This window comes from Lygodium microphyllum, chromosome 17, assembly GCF_053477565.2.
Source record: "Lygodium microphyllum isolate KBCC chromosome 17, Lygodium_microphyllum_v1.1.10, whole genome shotgun sequence".
Classification (NCBI taxonomy): Eukaryota; Viridiplantae; Streptophyta; class Polypodiopsida; order Schizaeales; family Lygodiaceae; genus Lygodium; species Lygodium microphyllum.
In genome coordinates, this window is record NC_141151.1 from 37824693 (window position 1) to 37843732 (window position 19040).

The 19040-nt window shown below is 40.3% G+C and overlaps 1 pseudogene; it reads right to left on the reverse strand.

Annotated features, from left to right (window-relative positions):
* Positions 1–17987: 17987 nt before the first annotated feature.
* Positions 17988–18524, reverse strand: LOC148021789 (uncharacterized; annotated as a pseudogene).
* Between the last annotated feature and the right edge of the window lie 516 nt (positions 18525–19040).

Sequence of the window (19040 nt, forward strand, 5' to 3'; positions counted from 1 at the left end):
CTTGCGTTGGCCTATCAACTCGAGGGTGTGCACATGCCTTTGTCTTGGGCATATCTATAAGATCTATTAGATGTATTGCATATTGATTTCTTTATTGAATTGTATGCAATGAATCCACTTGATTTCACCTCTATTTGTCTCCATTAAATCTTCTAGTTTCTAAATTCTCTTTCTTTCATCTTGTTCCATCTCTCAATCTCCCTACACCCTTCTATCTCTTACCCTTGTGGTAGACCTTCAACTCTATATTCTTTGACAATTTGTGATTCTCACTTAGCTCCTTTCTCAATCCTTGAAGCACTCTTGCACTTGTATAATCTTTGTAGGGATATTTGAGAAGATCAAGGGGAGTTTTCGATTAAGGAAAGAGAACTTGATAGATGAGTATGAATAGGGGATTTTTGAGATGATACTTAGGATTTTGAAGTTTGAATTCTTTGATGTAGGATAACTTTAGGAAATAGAGTTTTCCAATGAGTATGGATTATCTTGAAGATATTTTAAGTGGAAATTTCTACTTAACTCTTTGGATAACAAGGCAATAGCTATAAATTAAGTAAAATAGAAGGTTAAGGGGGTCTCTCTAGGGATATGTTAGAAGTATAGCATGTGAACTCCATGTAAGAAAGGGTGCATGAGGGAAGGTGAGGTGTGAATGGTCTAGAGGACATGGAAAATCCTAATCCTAGCTTCCAGTGGCTATATAAATAGCCCTAAGGGTCACTTTCAGTGTAGATGACAGAGTATAATAGCTGTACTCCATAAGAAACTTAGTAAGCAAGATTTTGTTCTTGTACTTTGAGCTCTCTTCTCCCTCTTGGGTACACATTTACATGTTGCCACTTTGTTATTATAACATGGTATTAGAGACACCTCTAATCCATTAAGCTTCTCACAATCGCATCTTGACATAAGCACACAAGTGACCTTCATTTCTTCATCTTATCTTCTCCACCTCCATAGCTGTTTGCAACCCATTGAGCTTGGAGGACTTGGTTTGGCCAAAGGAGTGCATATTAGCTCTAGCCTTCTTCTACATACTTCTTCCCCACCTCAACATGCACCTACCTATCACTTCAATCTATCACATTACATGTTCTCTAGCCAAGCATTGCAAGAATATCCAAATTGGCATAGATTTAGATAGCAATGTTTTCCACTAGATTGTACGAGTTGGACAAGGTACAATCCTTGGGGATATCATGGGGCTTTGGTAGCCCCCAAGTAGGTTGTCCCCACCTAAAAGGGTTGGGTATAGTTTTCTCTCTACCTGCTCACACATAGCAAAACTCTATCTGTCAATCTTCATGGTAGCCATAGCCAAGTAGGTAAAAACTTGGTTCTCAATGTCACTATATCAATAGTTATAATCATTGGAAAACAATCTTATGATCACATTGCAAGTTTGAAGACTCATTCTTGAAGGCCTTTCTTAAGCAACACGGAACATAGATGGTTTTACTTAAGCTTCGACTTCCTTTCTTCAACAAGTATTTGATAAGCTTGGTTGAGTGGTGCTTGTAAGCATCAGGAGCATGTTTACACATTGACCCACCATTGGTTGCTATTCAAATTAGTGCTTTTTAGAACTTGAAAGAAGCTCTTAAAGCAACATAAGTGACCCAAGCATTTGTTTCAAATGTATGGTCAAAATCTAAACCTATATCTCATCATTTTTTTAATACCATTGTAAAAGTTATGCATAAGTATAAGCATCATCATTTTCTTGCCGGTTATTGAAAAATCAAAAGGTTTTTTAAATACCTTAAGCACATTCACTAAGTTCTTGACTAAAGCATTATCTTCCTTTTGTAAGGCTATGTGTTGTTGGGGGTAAAGGTGCCTCTGCCTAGCCGCTCGTGTATTACTACATTGACAGTCACTGCCGCTGCACACTGCAAGTGGCGGGCACCCATCATCGTCACTTTATTCTTTATTCTTTTAGTGACAGTTTGAATAAAGGAAGGCCTGGTCAAACATTGTGACTGTTGGAGTTCCCAGTTCTAGTATCTCCCTTTCTTGCTCTTGCTCTCCCGCCATAGCTCTCGAGTCCAACCTTCGATTCGTCGCTCCCTTTTAACTGGTATCAGAGCTTTTCTTTCTGACTCTTGAGCTTGGTTTGTGGCATTCTCAGCATTCCATCGACTCCCTACTCGCATTGGGTCTCCTTCCCGGCAGCCATATCCGACTCCTTCGAGCTCCTGTCACTCCTCGGCTTCCCGAGCACCTTCCCGGCATTGTTGGGCATCTTCAAGGCATTACATCAGAGGTATTTGATCATTTTCTTCAGGGTTTACTTCAGTTCTTTGGTCACACAGGCAGTGAACAATTTGGGGCAGCCACCATTGAAGGTCCTGTGCTTCACATCTTCATTGCCCCTGCTCAAGAACCCTTGAGGCTTGGTGTGTGCCCCCTTGGGCACCTACTTGAGCCCCGACTCCACCCCAAGTATGCCACGTGGGCTGCAGGCCCCCCAAAACAGTAACACACTATTTGTGCTTGTTTCAGGCTGATCCATACTTGCTCCACCTCAGTCCTCCTCAAGCTCCAGGCCATTGGGCACTTCCACAAGCTTCCTCTGAGGCATTTGCACATGCTTGATGCTCGGTCTTGAAGGCTTGAGCATTGGACATTGATTTGGGGCTGATTCAAACACTGTTTGGGACTATTTATAGCAGTTCATAGTCATGTTATGCTGATGCTACATTGACAATAAATGCTATGCTTGTCTAGGCATACATAGTCAACCGGTTTGATGCCTATTGGATGCCAATTGACTTGGGGATGGATTGCACATGTTATGCCATCATTTTGGTACTGATTTGGGACTGAAATTTCTCAGTTTTAACAGTCATTTCATGCTTTAATAAAAGCGGGCTGAAGCTATTACACATGGTTTGGGTTATGCCTATTGGTTCCGGCCTATGTCTTGGATATATATGCCATGAAGTGTTGATCTTCGGGGTACGACTTCGAGCTTGGATTTCATTTCGGATGCTTTTGAAAGAGCTTTGACATTATGCACTCATTGACATGGTTCATGCTTGATAGTGGTATATGCTTTGACAGTGATGCTTCTTGGGTTTATGCATACCTGTTGCCTACGGCTTGATGCTCATGTCACGGTTGATTACCCTATGCATACGTTGAGCTTGAGTGCTCATTCAAGCTCCACCTTGGATGCATTTTGGATTATCTGGAGTAGTCTTGGATGTTACTTGGCTTGTTAGAGTTTGGATTGGGATGTACTTGATGTCTTACATGCTTACGGATGCTACATATGGATGCTCTACCGCCTACATGTTTGGGATGTACTATTGATGTAGTCTTGGACTTATGTCATTGGCACTGTGTCTTGCCTTGGCTTGAGCTCTTGAGCTCGTACATATGACTTTTGTGCCAGTGGGAGCATTCTTGAATGTTTATCAGACATTGAGCAGGCGGTACTTTTATGCATTGAGCTGTTACATGCCATTGAGCAGTTACAGACACTTGAGACTTTGGGACTTCTTACCCTTTGGGATGATACATCATATGTCTTGGTTCATTGTATGCTTATGAGCTAAGTCTCAGTTTTGGATCCGTATCTTTGTGAACTAACACCTACTTGTGTCAAGTTTTGGTAGTGGCAGGAACACTTTGCCTCGTTGATTGGGGGGTGTGCCTACTCACTGGCAGATGTTTGTATGACATACTTGGGTGTTGGATTCATGCTTATTGACCGTCATATGCTTATGCTATGCTTGCATGATCCCGGATTTGGTCTTGGCAGTATCTGATTGCCTTGGGATCCGATTTTGTCATTGTTAGCTCTCTTTTACTGAAATCTGAAATTTATTACAACAAGCATATATGTATGGACTGACATGGATTTTTCATGCTGAAACACTTTGAAATGATGTACTTTCACTAGTACTTGGTGGGCAACAGCTTTGGTTCCACTTTCCTCACCATTTTCCCTCAATTTTGGTGAATTTTTGGTCATTTTCTGCAGTAAACAGCAAGCAATTTTGAATTGTCTACAGTCTTCCAGCCTGCATTATGGTGAGTTCGTCCAGTGATCATGCTATTTTCAACATCACTAAGCTTGATGGTACGAATTACTCTTATTGGAAGAGCCAGATTTGGTAGGTGTTGGTGAAGAAATTGCAGATCAAACCTTTGAGGCTAAGCGGGCATCCGCCTGCAACTATGCTAGATGAGGAATGGTTTGAGCTTGATGAGTTATGCAAGTCCACCATTGTATTGTCTCTCACAGAACGGGTTCACTATAATGTCTTTGAGGAAGAATAGAGTGCATGGCAGTTGTGGAAAAAGATAAGAAATCTCTATGACAAGAAAAGTCCAGCGAGTCAGATGTATTGGTTGAAGCAGCTTATGGATCTATGTATGAAGGAGAATGTGACTATGTCTGCTTACTTGAGTTAGTTCCATGCTATACTCAAGAACTTGACTTCGCAGAATATCACTTTTGCAGAGGATGTCACTCCTCTTTTCTTGCTTGGTACTCTTAATGAGTCATGGGATGTATTCCGCACTGCATTATGTGCCTCTACTACTACCTTGAAATTATCTGATGTTGAGAGTGCTCTTCTGCAGGAAGAGGTTAACCGTAAGAATTTGGATGCCTCTCGTGTGTCTCATGCTATGACAGTTAGAGGCAGGAATGATGGATATGGAAAGCATGGCAGTGGTAGTGGCCGTGGACAGGATTCTCAGAAATCTCGGTCCAAGTCTCGTGGGAAGTCATGTAGCAAATCCCGTGGCAAGAATACAGATGTTACCTGTCACCATTGTGGAAAAAGGGCCATATTAGGCCACAATGCCATGAATTGCGCAATGAAAGGAGCAAAGATAAGGGGAAAGACAAAGTGCAGGATAAGTCTTCTGATCGCAGCATAGTACCTACAAAGTCCAATGCTAAAATGGAAGAGATCAATGTTATGTAGCCTGAGGATGTTGATGATGATGATTATATCCTAGTAGCTTCTTCTAGTGCTTCGCAGATGACAGAGATACACTCTATGTATGCACAGTGTTGGCTCTTGGACTTAGGTGTATCCTTTCATGTGACACCTTGTCGAGAGTTGTTTCATTCATACCGTACTATTTCGGGTTCTGTGCGCTTGGGTGATGACAGCTCTCTTGATATTGTGGGCATTGGTAATGTTAGGCTGCAGTTTCCTTCTGGCAGTAGTTTTGTTATGCAGGATGTACGTCATGTACCTGCTTTGACACACAGTATGACGCAGGATATCATGTATGTTTTGGAGACTCTGCATCAAAGATCACTCGTGGCAGACTTGTGATTGCGAGAGGTGCCAAGGCTGGCAGTCTCTACCCCTTGATTGTATCAGCTTCTTCCCTTGATCATGTTTTGTCTGTGGGTTCTATTCCACATGTATCTCTTTGGCATGCCCGTTTGGGCCATATGTATTTGAAGGGAATGAAAATGCTTTCTGGTTTGCAGTACTTACCGCCCCTTGATTATGCATATTTTGATTCATGTGAGCATTGTCTTTATGGTAGGCAGGCTAGGTCTACGCATAAGAAGTCTGGTAGGCCACGCATGAGTGAGCCCTTGGCATTGGTACATTCAGATGTCTGTGGGCCCATGCCTTGTTAGTCTATGGGTGGTGCCAAGTATTTTGTTACGTTCATAGATGATTTTTCACGAAAAGTTTGGGCTTATCCCATTAAGTTGAAATCCGATGTCTTGGCTGTGTTTCAGAGATGGCTTGCATTGGCTGAGAACCAGTCTGGGTATAGGCTAAAATGCCTAAGGACAGATAATGGGGGTGAGTATGTCTCACGTGCTTTTGAGCAGCTATGTGATGAGAGGGGTATTAAGCATCAGTTGACTGCCCCCTACAGCCCCCCAGAATGGTTTGGCTGAGCGGATGAATAGAACCATCCAGGAGTGTGTATGCAGTATGCTTAGCCATGTAGGCCTACCACAGAACTTTTGGGCTGAGACAGTTAGTACAGCTGTGCATTTCATAAATAGATCACTCTCTAGTGGTTTGGATTTCCAGGTTGCAGAGGAGGTATGGACTAGAAAACCTCCCTCTTATGCACATCTCTGTGTCTTTGGATGTGAGGCATTTTGCCATGTGCCCAGGGACAAGAGAAGTAAGCTAGATCCTAAGAGTGTCAAATGAATTTTCCTTGGTTATGGGGATGCAGGCAAGATGGGTTACCGACTCTGGGACCTATAGGCGTGGAAAACCTCCCTCTTATGCGTATCTCCATGTCTTTGGATGTGAGACATTTTGCCATGTGCCCATGGACAAGAGAAGTAAGCTGGATCCTAAGAGTGTCAAATGCATTTTCCTTGGTTATGGGGATGCAGGCGAGATGGGTTACCGACTCTGGGATCTGTAGGCGCGAAAAGTCATCTGCAGTTACGATGTAGTCTTCCATGAAGACAAGATGCATAGGTAGACTGAGAGAGTTGTTGAGATCCGCAGGGTGATATTTTAGGAGGAGCCGAGAGCTCTCGCACAGCCAGTTGGACAGCCTACAGCTGTAGCAATGCTCATGGTCAGGGCGTTGGATAGGCAGCTGGGCAGGCAACAGAGCCTGCCGTAAGATGGTCTACTAGAGACAGACATCAACTAGTTATATTTTAGCCCTCGATGCATTATGTCTTGGTTACAGATGCAGGAGAGCCTTTCACTTATGATGAGGCTATGCGCAGGGGTGACAGTCACTCCTAGGAGAGGGCTATGCAGTTTGAGATAGATTCCCTGCATAAGAATGACACTTGGGATTTGGTTTCCTTGCCTACGGGCAAGAAGGCTTTGCCATGCAAGTGGGTGTACAAGCTAAAAAGTATCCCTCGACACCCCAAGCCGGCATACAAGGCTAGATTGGTAGCAAAGGGTTGTAAGCAGGAGCATGGTGTGGACTTTGATGAGGTCTTTTATCCTATGTCTAAGATGACCACCCTGCGCTTAGTCTTGGCTTTGGTTGCTCAACTTGACTTGGATTTATACCAGATGGATGTCAAGACGGCTTTCTTACATGGGGACTTGCATGATGAGATTTATATGGAGCAGCCTAAGGGCTTTGTGAAACCTAGCAGGGAGCACCTAGTGTGCAAATTGAAGAAAAGCCTTTATGGCTTGAAGCAAGCACCTAGGGAGTGGTATCATAAGTTTGATGCCTTTATGCAGTCACAGGACTACAGCCAGAGTGCTATGGATTCGTGTTTTTACACGAAGAAAGCCCCTGATGGTTCTTTATTGATTTTGGTACTCTATGTGGATGATATACTGATAGCAGGGAAAGCTCATGATGAGCTAGATGCTCTTAAGGCTCAGCTCAAGAAGAGCTTTGAGATGAAAGATCTGGGACAGGCCGCTCATATACTTGGTATGCACATTACACGCGACAGGCATCAGGGACTCCTCTACTTGTCAGAGAGGGAGTACATTCATAAAGTCCTTGAGCGTTTCGCATGCAAGACGTAAAGCCGATTGGCTGTCCATTACCTTCTTATGTGAAGGTATCATAGGTTGATTGTCCGTAGACAGATGAGGAGAGGGCCGAGATGGCCAAGATTCCCTATGCATCCACAATGGGCAGTCTTATGTATGCCATGATAGCCACTCATCTAGATATTGCCTTTGCAGTTGGTGTTGTGGCACGCTATATGGCTACACCTGGCAAGAAGCATTGGATGTTGTGAAGGGTATCATGAGGTACCTGAAGGGCACTGCAGATATGTGCATATGCTATGGCAGCTAGGATACATGAGTCGTGGGGTATACTGACTCTGATTATGCAGGACATGCAGATAGTAGGAAGTCCACTTCTGGCTATGTATTCACCTATGCTGGAGGTGCTGTTTCTTGGATGTCCAAGGCGCAAAAATGCATGACCCTTTCTACTATAGAGGCCGAGTATGTTGCAGCCATTGAGGCTTGCAAGGAGGCCATTTGGTTGGGTCGTTTGGTTGTTGACCTTGGTATTGATGCTATCCCTACACTGCATTCGGATTCTATGAGTGCTATTCAGTTAGCCAAGAATCCGATCTTCCATGCGAAGACAAAACACATTGAGGTGAGGTATCACTTCATACGTGGGGTCATTGAGGGCAAGTCTATTGATCTTGTCAAGATCTTGACTGACCAAAATCCTGTAGATCTACTCACAAAAAGCCTCTCTATAGAGCGCTTTGCCTTCCTCAGGAAGTTGATGGGCGTGGGATGAGATGACGACTTTCCTCATCCTATTGTACATGTGTACATGTTGTACTGTCTTTTTCTTTTTCTTTTCACTCCTCACTAGGGCAGATTCGCCTTTAAGTGGGAGGTTGTTGGGGGAAAAGGCGCCTCTGCCTAGCTGCCCGTGTATTACTACATTGACAGTCACCGCCACTGCACAGTGCAGGTGGCGGGCGCCCGTCACTGTCACTTTATTCTTTATTCTTTTAGTGACAGTTTGAATAAAGGAAGGCACGGTCACACATTGTGACTGTTGGAGTTCCCATTTCTAGTCTCTCCCTTTCTTACCCTTGCTCTCTCGCCATAGCTCTCGAGTCCAACCTTCGATCTGTCACTCCCTTTCATGTGTAAGCTATAAATAGATTAACCACTTCATCTCTACTACTTTTATCCTGATATTTATTGGTTTAAACATTAGTTCATTTCTTGCCTTTAAAAAATTAGACACTGCCATTTCTCTATGCAATTGATAAGACCTTCCTATCATGGCCTATGTTGATGTAAAACCTCAAATTCACAAGATTGATAGGAGACACTTTTGCCCATGGTAGGTATTAGTGAAATATAAAATGATGGAGAGGGGTTATTGGTCCTTTATCAAAGGAACCAAGGCCATTGACACATCCAACCCTATAGATGTAGAAGATGATGAAAGAGCCCAAGTCATAATGATGTTGCACCTAGATGAATCCTTCATCCACCACATTGGTCAACTAGCAATTGTAAAGAAGAAGTGGGATGAGCTTGAGAAATTGTATGGTACAAGAGGAAAGAACTCCAAAATCTTCCTCAAAATAGAGTTTTTTAGCTTGGAATACAAGTGAGGAGAAGACTTGGGAAAGTTCATTTCCCACATGAAGGGAGTGATGGCCCAACTAGCTTTAGTCCAAGCTCTGGTTGTTGCTGAAGAAGATGCCATTGCAATATTTTTAAAAGCTGTAAGGAAAGTCTTTCCAACTCTTGTAAATACCTTAACAAATGTACCAAATCCTATACTTGAAGGTGTCATACAGTCTCATCCAGATGAGGAGAAAAGAAATCAAAAGGAATGTGGCACTAGCTCAACACTTACCTCAACAATCCGTGATCAACTCTTAGTCCATACTATTTCTACTAAATGTTCATTTTGCAATAAAAAGGGCCATATTGTAAGAAATTTGCTAGAAAAAATATCCCAACAAGATGAATTGAAAAAAATGTAAGAAAATAGGACATATCACTAGCAAATATCCTAACTCCCCTAAAGCACCAAAAGAATTGGAGGTCAAGTATGTCTCCAAAGCACCTGATGATCACCTTTTTTAGTATCCTTTGTTCATCTTTCCATAAGCATCCTTGTAGCCTACTTTATAAAGGCATCCCACTAATTGATTGAGGGGGGGAATATTTCCATGCTATGTAATCCAATGCCACCTTGGCATTGAGGGAGGGGGTGTTGGAAGTATAGCATGTGAACCCTATCTAAGCAAGGGTCCATGAGGGCTGTTGAGGTGTGAATGGACTAGAGGATATGGAAAACCCTAACCCTAGCTTCTAGTGGCAATATAAAAAGACCTAAGGATCACTCTCAGTGTAGATGAGAGAGTGTACTAGTTATACTCCATAATCAACTTAGTAAGATTTTTCTTTTGTACTTTGAGCTCTCTTCTCCCTCTTGTGCACCCATTTCCATGTTGCCACTTTGATATTCTAACAGTGTAGTGTTATGGTGAATTGAATATGAGTGAGAAAAAGGGATCTTGTATAGACTAATTGGAAACATTGATTTGTGGGTCTCCAATTTGTGTGCTTAGAGATCTTCTTTGCCATTTTGATCTCCTCTATTCCTCCACTTTCCTCTTTGTCTCACTCTTTCCCTCTACTCTTCACACACACACACACACACACACACACACACACACACACACACACACACACACACACACACACACACACACACACACACACACACACACACACACACACACACACACACACACACACACACACACACACACACACACACACACACACACACACACACACACACACACACACACACACACACACACACACACACACACACACACATTCTCTTTGAAGATGGTCAACCTTAATGCTTGTAACCAAGGCTTATTTTATAGCCTTTCAAGGTTTACAACCTCTAGGCATTCCCTCTCCCTTGTAATCAATGTCCTCTCTCACTCACCTTATTTACATGAGTGGTCACACACACACACACACATGCACGCACACGCACACGCACATGCACACGCACACGTACATGCACACGCACACACACATGCACATGCACATGCACACACACATGCATAGAGCTAAGATGAAAGGGAAGATAGCAAAAGGATAGGCAGGTTTCAAAGAAAATATACCCTCTCTCTCTCTCTCTCTCTCTCTTTCTCTCTTCGTGTTGTAGACAAAAGTAAACTCCCTGCTTAAGCAGGCCCTAGCCAAACCTAGCAAGTAGGCTCCTTGCTTATCAACAAGTTGACCCCTTGCTTCCAAAAAATAAGTTTCCCACAAGAACCCCTCATGCTTTCATACATAAACACATGAATAAAATCCTTTCCCAAGAAATTCGAAAATCCAATTGATTTGTCTTATTTCTAGCCACTATTGGCTATCCAAACATATCTAAATCTGACACTTATAGCCCCCAATTCAGCCTCAAAATTTCCATTAATCAAAGCACATGTTTGACTTAAAATTGAGAGCTTGATGTTAAGATTTGTACATATTTCCAATCTAGGCAACAAGCACTAATGTCATGGTAAAGATTGAATCCTTGATCTCATGATAAACCTTGACTCCTCATGCTTCTCACTATAGGCACAAGCTCCACAAATGTTTTGATACTAGTTGATAGGAAGTTATGATGGGATGCATAGTCAATGGAATGAGAAAGAAAGAGGTGAGAAAGCATGCATATAAGAAGTTTTTATGGGTACTAAGATACCCTCATTCTTCATAATCTTAGCTTACATATGGCTAGTGTGTATTGATACAAGAGGTGCCTAACATGGCCTTTGGCGATTAACCTTTACCTTAATAAGCCTTTTGCTTATTGAAGGGATGTTTCATACTAGGGTTGGGCTTTATTCACCACTTATCTTGTGCCCAGGATGTCAGCCAAATTTTGACACAACATAACTCACTCATCAATGACTACATCATCCATCATCCGTGGCTATGCTCCTATGATTCTAGAAGGATGTCTTGAGTACATCCCAACCAATCCTTAGAAATAATCCTCACAATCTTTACTTATATGGTGGAGGAGTTAGTAGAAACAAAAAAAAATCATCATTAACTTGGCATACCACAAGGAGAAATTTACAATGTTCTTACCCTTACTATATGAAAACATCATTTTCCCAAACAATAGTAAATCGTGATCAAATTCAACAACCATTCCTAGCCTATGCCTTGGTAATTTGGTTATTTCACCTATTGATCATTCTATCAACAAGGGTAGCGTTAGCAATCTCCATGTTGGTGTTTACCACATCCTCATTGATTATCACTCTTGCTACGATATACTTGAGCAATGACAAGTAACCATGCTGGCTACTTGATTTAATGGCATCTTTTCATGTTACTTGACATAGGGATTGGTTTTAAACCTATTGCAACATGATAAATTTTGTGAGACTACAAAATGACTTGGCATTGGGGATGTATGGTTGCAATTTCCTTCATGAAGCTATTTTACTCTACATAATAATGCATGTCATGTATCAACTTTGACAAAAAGGCTTCTATCTATTGGATAATTGGATGATGCATGCTATTATATATCTTTTGGTGATCCTATATGAAAGATTAACTATGGAAATTTTGTATTTGCTCGGGGTGCTTAGATTTACAACTTCTATTCTTTATTTGTATCTAGACTCTTGACCATGTTTTGACTATTGTTGACATACCACATGTATCTTTATGAAATCGTTGCCTTGAGCACATCTCGTTAAAGGGAATGAAAATGCTTACTCATTTGTAGTGTCTTCCACCTCTTGATTACAAAGTGACCATTTTTTTAATAGTAGGCATATGTGTAGTTCTCATAAGAAGTTTGGCATTGTGTGCATGTGTGAGTTTATGGCTCTTATTCATTCTAATGTATTAGTCCCATACTTTTTTAGTCATTGGGTGGTGCATAGTACTTTGTCATGTTTATTAACGTTTATTTGCATAAGGTCTAGGCATGTCCTAATAGGCAGAAATTGGATGTCTTATCTACCTTTTCGTGTTGGCTTGCTCTTATTGAAAATTACTATGGGCATCTAAAATACCTAAGGTCTAACAATTTTGTGATGAGAGGGGTATTAAGCATTAGTTAACCACACCATACACCCCACCCTAGAATGGTGTTGCTAAGCACATGAACAAGACCAATCAAGAGATTTTGTAGTATGCTTAGTAAGGTAAGTTTACCACAATATTTTTGGATTGAGACCATTACTACCCTTAAACATTTGATAAGCATATCTCCACACATTGCTATTGGTTGTTAAGTTGCTGAGGAGATATGGTGTGGAAAACCAACCTTCCTCATATACGTGCATCTTAGAGTCTTTGGATGCGAGAATTTTTGCCATGTACCCAAGGACAAATAATGAAATGCATCTTTTCTAGGTATGGGGATGTAAGTCAGATGGGATATTGCCTATGGCATCCGCAAGATCGGAAGTCATCTACATCCATGATATTATTTTCCATGAGCAAAAGATGCAGAAGCAACTTGAGAAAGTAGTTGAGGTATGCACTGTGATCTTTTAGGAGGAGCCTCTTGTTATAGTCTGTTTAGCTAGGCATCCTACAATTGATATTCTGCGCGCCTTGACATATAATTTGAAGTGACAATTGTGGCACAGTATATGACTACACCTAGCTGATGACATTGGGATATCGTGAACTGTGTCATGAGGTATGTGAAAGGCACTGTAAATATGTGCATTTGCTATTGTGTCCAAGATATTATTGTCATGGGTTACACTGACTCCAACTGTACAAGATATGTAGAAGTCCACCTCTCGGTATGTCTTGACTTTTGCTAGATGTGTTGTTTCTTGGATGCTGAGGGTGTAGAAATGCATGGCCTTATCTACTATTTTGAGCCATAGTATATTGCAACTATTGAGGCTTACAAAGGAGGATCTTTGGTTAGATGGTAGACCTTGGTATTATTGTTACTTCTACACTGCATTAGGATTCTATGAATGCTACTTAGTTGTCCAAGAATTGAATCTTCCATCAAAGACAAAGCACATTGAGATGTGCTATCATCTCATTAGGAAGGTGGTAGAGGAAAAGTCCATTGAGCTTATTAAGATCTCGATTGACAATAATCCTGTAGATCTACTTACTAAAAGTCTTTTAGTGGAACATTTTGCCTTCCTTAGGAAGATGATGGGCGTAGGATGAGATGATATCTTTTTTCTCATCCTGTTGTACTTTGTCATTTTTTTCTTGTTCTGGTCCTTACTCCAAGCACATTTTCCTTTAAGTGGGAGGTTGTTGGGGATAAAGGTGCCTGTGCCTATGCTGTCATGTATTTACTACACACACTATGATTGCACACCTGTACACTACAGGTAGAGGATACCCATCATTGCCACTTTATTCTTTATTCTTTCAGTGACTATTGAATAAGGGGGGGTTGGTCATACATTGTGATCGTTGGAGTTTCCACATCTTGTGCCTCTCTCTCTCTCTCTCGCTATCTTGCTCCATCGACCATCGCTTGCATCTCTCTTACTTCCACTTGCTCATGCTTCCAATCATGCTTCACCATTCAATCTCCCATCATCCTTCTTCATCAAAAAATAATTATATTTTTTATTTGCAACATATGGTGTTCTAGCAAACACATATGCATTTGGAAGGTCGAAAGAGTTTCCTTCATCTAATCTCAATGGACTGAGAGATTGGGATAAATTTGACAATGGAAACATCTAGTGCTTCAAGTTAAAGATTATTGAAGATATTCAAAATTCCATGAAGATTGGGAGAATATCAAGGAATTTCATTTTATCTTGGTTCATCCCAATTCACGTTTTTGGATCAATTTTCAAGGAACAAGTTTGCATAGAACAGAAACAATATGGTTGGGCAGGAGAATGTCATCTAGCATAATAATTAAAAATTTGTTGTCCATGGAGAAAGTATAGAATGATAATTTGTTTCTCTGCAAATGTTCAGAGAAACTTGGTACCTTGCCATACAACATTTCAAGGCAAACAATATATCTTTCCTTCCATTATAGGAGATAGAAGAAGACAAAGGGTGAATGGATACCTTTCAACTCTTAGAAAAGCAATGATCACTTTATAGCGACTTTCTACTTGGAGGATGAGAATCAAATGTGTTTATCAATAAACAAGAAATGGACATTGGCAAACATCAAAGAAACACTTTGAAGTCTATCAACAACCATGCATACACAATCTTGATTTGGAATAAATGGTAAATCGATTAGAAGAAGGGTTAAAAAAGGCATATACATGTGATGAGCTATCTTGGGAGAGCATTGTAATATTTTCAAAGCCTTGAGCTTGAGACTTTTATAAATCTTTCTCCATTAGCATTTAAAGCGCTTGATTTCACAGAAGACTAGCATGCTTGGAATGACATCTTCCATTGCATATAACTAAACTCACAATCATAGAGAGAATTCTAAAAACTAGGATTTCACAAGGAAATAAGAGAAAAATTTCAATAAATGATAAAAAATCATTGAGTTAACATTTGTTGAATACAAGAGGTTAGCTACATGTAAAGGGCCTTTATAGCTAAATTTCAATACATCCCCTGCTAGGATATTCCTAGGTGTCTAAGAAGATACCCTAGTCTTTGGCTCCTTGCTTGGTGTCCTAAGAGATCTTCTAGGGGAGGCTTGAGCTCTACTTTCTCTTTGTGGGGTCTTATGTGTGGGACATTTTTGGAGGCTTGTGGTGCCCTTTGAGGGGTCTTCTTAGCCCTCAATGTGGGGAACTTTGTGGTGGCCTTCAAGAGGTTTTCCTTGGGCTCATTCTTTGTGGCTTCCACCCTTTTGGAGTTTTTTGGCCCATCCCTTCTTGTGCAGGCATTGAGCCAATATTTTCACCATGATTACATTTCTTAATGACTCTTGGTTGCACTAACCATTTCCTTAGTGGTTCTCTTACCCTTGCCAATTGCACCCTTCTTAGTCTTGCTTGTAGTTGTGGGCTTCTTAGCTAGAGATGGGTTCTTAGCAACAATGGGCTTCTTGGCAATTGGATTCTAGATGCATTTGGATTCTTAGTTGTAGTTGGTTTCCTGGGGTTTTAGACGACTTCTTTTGCACCACTTGGCTTATTGACTGTATTTGGCATGTTAAGTCTTAGACTTCTTTGAAGTAGGGAATCTGTGTCATGAGAGAGTTCAACATGTCTTTGAAGGGGAGAACTTTGTGATGATGCCCTTACAAGCCAAACAAAATGTTTTTTGTAGAAATATTATGTAAGATGCAGAAATAACACGAGGATTACAAGGATTATGTAGAAACAACTTTGCTTGAAGAAATCTCTATGAATTTGCTATTACCCTCCATCCATACGAGGAGGTGTCTAGTTGGTGAGAGACTTATAGGCTATAAATAAAAATCTCACTATCCTTCTTCAAGGATCAAAACCTATACTAAAGAGTAGAAAATATTCTTTTTGAAAACCTATAGAAAAGGCTTGTATGAGTCTTTTTGAAGTTTACTTGGAATACATCAGTAACAAAACATTCAATTCATACTTACAATCTAACATCCCTATGCAGACCATTGAGAGAATTCATAACATTTTTTTTTTCTAAATTTGAGGTCCAAGACAGAGGTACTCTAGTGTGATTTACATAATGTTAAAATATGGATTATCATGATAAAACAAAGCAATGAGCATATCAAATCTATTCATGAAGAATTGTATGGGCAAGAATATACCCCTCATGATAAGGAATGATGACAAATTGAAGTTTACCAGGGGTTATCTCTTACAGGAAGGATTCAATTGAATTTGAATCTTGCTTTTGTAAGGACAAGAGGATCCACCTTCATCTTGTTAGGTGGAAGTCTGAGCATCAGATATCTAGACACAATATGATTAGATATGTGATTAGAAGAATGGTGACAAATGGAGGAAATCCATGATCGGACCGCATGATATGCAGTAGATCGTTTCAAAGTTGTCAAATAGGCTTTGTATGTATTGTAGGGTCCAAGTACTTTTTTAGGTACATAAAGTATTTTGCATAAAAAACAAGCAATGGAGATAATACAAGTGAAAACTCAAGGATAGAGTGAAGCCTAATAGTAAAATAACATATCTTAGGAGAAAAAAAATTGTTATGCCATTCATCTCCCTATCCTTCTTGTGAAGGAATATTGTTTCCTTAGGTGAGATGGAGGTACCTTGCAACTTGTTGTCCAATATTTACAACCACTTGTTCTTGAATCTCATTTAGCTTTTAGCATTTTCCTTTTCTAGATCAGGGATCATGTTCAATAAATTTTCTTTCTCTCTTTCTCTATCATCACCCTTATTGTGGTGCTCTTATTCTTTTGCATCAACCTTATAGTGTTGCTCACCATGGTTATCAGGCATATTGTCCTCTTGTCCTTATTCATCTATAAATATATCATTTTCATTTCCCTACTTAGCAAACACTTCCCCTTGAGACTTTTCTTTATCTTCTTTTTTGAGGTCACCTATTAGGACCAAAACTGGGCCCGACATTGGCTCTAAGGCTCTAGCTGTGGGCCTCTATGCTCAACCAAAACACCCCACAGCCTTGTGGTCAAGAGCATCTAGAGGCTAACTACACCGATCTAACTTAATCATGTTGAGAAACATGGATCTAGACCTAGTTAGTTATGGTGGACATAAATCAAATACACAATACTTTATCAGAATGAGAGATTGTAACTCAAGTGAATTAGGTTCCAAGATAGATTGGCTTGGACTCATAAAGACAGTCTTGAGTAACCCAAATTGATAGTTCCATGTATATTGAAATGAGTGTCAAGTACATGCTTATATAGCTTTTGGATAGTATCACTCTCCTCACTGTGCATATGGGATTCTAAACATCTCTTCCTAGAGCATACATCATTTGCTATTCTCAACACCCCCCTTCAAATGATGAGTCTCTACCCTTGCTGGCTTTTGCCCCCCCTGCATGTGAACATTAACTAGGAGACTAGCTCTTTGGCAGCCTAGTCAAGTTAAGGCTTGAAACTTTATATCTTGGTAGGATTTGTTACATCCACTATGGGAAACAAAAATCCACTATGGGAAATAACGATCCACTATGGGAAGATTTTTTGGTATCGGTAGTAGAGAATATTTTCTTCATCTTCTTTGTGCTTCTTTCGCATCTATTAGAAAATACACAGATCTTTGGATACAATCAAGGGAATGAATTATCTAGTGTTCACTTTTAAGTGACCATATGATACAATAAATTCCACTGCCACTTAATTTTCCTCTCTAGCAAATGATTGAGGAGTATTGCAACCATTAATATAATGTTATATGCAAGTTTACAAGGTAGAATGGACTGTCAAACCATACATTCTATTATGAAGGAAATAATCCGCTTACTTCTAAAAAGAGGTCATAGGAAACACCTATTGAAGGTTCCAAAACTGATAACATTAAGTCACCTCACAATAGAATGGAACTAAGATTGAGTTGTCCACTTGTTGAAGAGCTTATCTATGCTAATCTACAAGCTACAGATCTATCACCTTCAAGTCCTCCTGTAAGAAAGCTTCTCTTGGAACTTTTTAAACCACTGATTCAACATATCCATTGGAACAAAAAATCTGCATAAAATTGAGCAGGTTTTCACCTATTCGCATTGCTAGGCCTTTGATATGCTATTGTTGACCAACATTGATAGCACAAAGTGAAAGCACATCTTCAATTGTGAGACCAATCTTTGCAGTCAAAGGCACTAAATTTGGTGTTGTAAGCTACATTTAACCTCTAGGTCTAGGCTAGAAAAGTGATAATATAGCTGACGGGCATGCTTTGTAAACTGCTCCCGCAGTACTGAATGTGAGAACCAGGTGACTGCACATGGAATGTTAATGCTTTTTCTGGTGGTATGGAGAATTCATCCAAAAGGAATATACATATCTCTTTACTTCATCATAGGATTCACATCTAAAGGGTAACTCCGCTTTGGAAAAAGTACTCCAAACAGCCGCGGAAAGCTTGTTTCTACTCCGTAGTAAGTAGAAACATAACCTATGTTGTCATCTGTATCTGCCAGCTGCCACATCACTCCATGACTGTAATGAAGCATCCAACCAGGAAAAGAAATCTAACTAAAACTAAAATAGACATAAAATAACAAAGAACTATTGCACCAAAACATCTTGCCACGTATTAATGATGAGAGTTCCAAAAATACATGATAGCCATGGTTGATGCTTCATCTAGCAAGAAGAAAGCTAACATCAAGAAAGTGAACAGTAAAATTTTTTGAATGAGCCAAAAGATGTCCTCTCTTAGCCTCTTGCCTTCTTTATCCTAACTCCTCATTTCCAAAGTTTAGGGTACATTTACATAGGCAAGGGCTGAATTTCAATAATACTTTCAGGTTCATATATGACAAGTCCTACTTCATCCATTGGTGGCAACTCTTCCAATACCTGCACATCTGGTCCAACATACTTCTTAAGCTGTGAAACATGGAATACATAATGTATTCTAGTGTAAGAAGGTAGTTGGAGCTTATAAGCAAGCTCTCCAACTTTGTCCAATACCAAATATGGTCCATAGAATCTGTGAGCAA